This window comes from Dendropsophus ebraccatus, unplaced genomic scaffold (genome assembly GCF_027789765.1).
Source record: "Dendropsophus ebraccatus isolate aDenEbr1 unplaced genomic scaffold, aDenEbr1.pat pat_scaffold_1327_ctg1, whole genome shotgun sequence".
Taxonomy (NCBI): Eukaryota; Metazoa; Chordata; class Amphibia; order Anura; family Hylidae; genus Dendropsophus; species Dendropsophus ebraccatus.
The window spans coordinates 5,873-8,706 of NW_027208747.1; the positions used below are offsets into that span (position 1 = coordinate 5,873).

At 37.1% G+C, this 2,834-nt stretch overlaps 1 pseudogene; it reads left to right on the plus strand.

Moving 5' to 3' along the window:
* The first annotated feature begins 702 nt into the window (after nucleotides 1–702).
* LOC138775092 (platelet glycoprotein V-like) lies at nucleotides 703–2,517 on the plus strand (annotated as a pseudogene).
* Nucleotides 2,518–2,834: the final 317 nt, after the last annotated feature.

Below are 2,834 nucleotides of genomic sequence, written 5' to 3' on the forward strand. Positions count from 1 at the left end.
TATTGGTTGCTAAGGCTCCAACTGCCGTGTCTGCGCAGCAATTATATCACCTGTGTTTGCAGTGAGGAGATTTCCCATTCATCTCCTATGGGGCGCCTCTCTTTCCCCCCCCTCTCCCCTGTACATCTGGCGGGGACGGTACCTTCGCAATAACCTTCCTGGGTACCCAATGTATCTGTGTGCCAAATTTGGGGTCAAACGGTTCAGGCGTTTGGAAGTCTATAGAGGACAGACAGACAGACAGAAGGACAGACAGACAGACAGACAGACTTTGATTTTTATGATATAGATACAACACATACACACACACACACACACACACACACACATCTATTAGTTTAATTAGTCTCATAAGGGGGCAATGTATACAGCCTATAGTTTTCCTGATAAAGTGAAGTAGGCTTATGTGCGTTTTTTAGGTTTCCTTTCAGAATGATGACAGCGTCACTGTTATCTGCAGGATGCATTCCGTAGGTCTCTGTATAAACTCCGTCCTACCCTTTTTTCTTTTAACTTCTGCTTTCTTAAAACTCTAGAGTAGTAAAAAGCTCAGGTAAGAATGATATTATTACATAATAATATGCATTGATTCCATTATGAATTAGCTTTAATTCAATGATTGTTTGCTTGTTTAGAGCAGAACACTACTTTATTCTCTCATCGTTATTTTTAGGTTCACTGATGATGATGATGATGATGATGATGATGATGATTATTTTACTGCTTGTCATGGCAAGGTTTTTAGTTGCCGAAGCTTTTTGTCCTGTTAAATGTGACTGCTCAAAGAAAGATTTACTTTACTGTAAAGACAAATCCATTACAGACATCGCCAAAATAGCCATTCCTCACAATTTTACATTGTACGTATAACTGACTCTCAAGCTGTGGAAGTGACGGATGACAGTTTTCAGCAAATGCCAATTACTTTACGGCTCTCTTTGGAAAGCAACCTGCTCTCTACAGTAACACCTGGAGCTTTTCATGACTTTCCGCTGTAAAATCTCTTAAGCTTTCAAACAATGCTTTGCAGTCTCTACCTACTGGAGTATTCGATATGTTAATTAATCTGGAACAGTTGTTTTTGGATAGAAACGTATTGTCGTACCTTGATCCACATATATTTCAGAACTTAAGAAATCTATCAGAACTTTCTTTAAACAGGAATCTGCTCAAATCCTTGTCACATGATATATTCACCCATCAAGTAAATCTCAAAAATTTAAATTTATCTAGAAATAAGCTGTCCAGTTTGCCCAAAGACATTTTTAGCTCTCTTCATGAATTAACAACTTTACTACTCTATGAAAACCTTCTGACAGCGATAATACCCTTAATGTTTCAGAACCTCACTGAATTAGTTAAGCTTAACCTTCACTCTAATGTAATCAAAGTATTGACAAAGACGCCTTTTATCATGTCCCCAAACTACGAGAATTGACCTTGCATAAAAATTGTCTACAGACACTGGCTGATGGATTATTTCTTTATGTTAATAGATTGGAAGCCTTGACGCTTTATGAAAATCCATTTACTAAATTTCCTAATACACTTTTTGGTAAGATGGACTATCTCAAGTCACTGTGGCTCTATAACACATCCCTTTCAACACTCCCAAATTTTATCTTCACCAATTTAACGAATCTGGAGAGCCTTATCCTAACCAAAAACCGAAATCTTCACAGTCTTCCATCAAATACATTCAGTGGTTTGCACAGACTTGTGGAACTGTATTTGCATACAAATAACTTTAGCGCCCTTCTTGAAGAACCCTTCCAGGATCTACCAAGTCTTCAAGTTATTTCCTTGCACAATAATAAATTTGATGGTGTCTCAGAGAATTTCTTTAAAATCTCTAAAAATCTTGAAATAGTTATTTAAATAACAGCAACATAATGAGCCTGCCAGGAAACATTTTCAAGTTGGTACCAACACTTTAAAAGAGTCCATCTTGAAGGTAATCCCTGGTGTGTGATTGCAGACTTCAATATTTCAAGATGTGGCTTGTACAGAATAAGGAGAAGGTGTACAACTCTACCTCCCTTGTGTGTCAAAGTCCTTCAACCCTAGAAGGAATACCTGTATTAAAAACTGAAGAACTGGTATGCCCCTACTCAACCATTAGTATGGGGGATTACTACGCATCATTCATCACCATCTCCTGACAGTTCATTACATCGTAGGACAACCCCTGGTGAAGCGGTGAGCTCTACTGTAACAGCTCACACTGTAAGTGAGACAAGTACCTCTATGACCAATACTTCCTTAGGCTGGCATTTATATACTGACAAGTCCAGCACAAGTCCATCTTTACTTAATGTGGGGATAACCACTGTAAGAAGTGTCTTAGATAATGCTTCACTTAACCTGAAATTAAAAAATGTTTTTAAATGTCTGCCTTATGGAAAAATCATTTGCTATATTGTTTTGTTCAACCTAGCAATGCAGATATTCTATATACTTGTAGCATGTTTCAGCTTGCTGAAATTAGGAAAATGTATAGATACTTTCACTCTTTGAATGAGCCTGGTAGTATTAATACGTATGTTAATTCCGCTGAAGGCTCTGTCTCCAAACTCTAAAATGATAAGTAGATGGTACAGTAAGGCGTAATTCCTAACAGTCACATTACATATGGAAAAACCGATGTAACTTTTTTTTTATGGTAGATTTCATATAATTGTTATATAGCACATTATTTGGGTGTTTAATGCATTTTATCCTCCGTGTGACATAAGAATTTTAGCCTTAAGGAATACAATGCTTTATTTTTCTGTGCTTAAGCAGTCATAACTTTCTTAAATATGTGACACTGCTTTATTCTGTGGACCAAATTG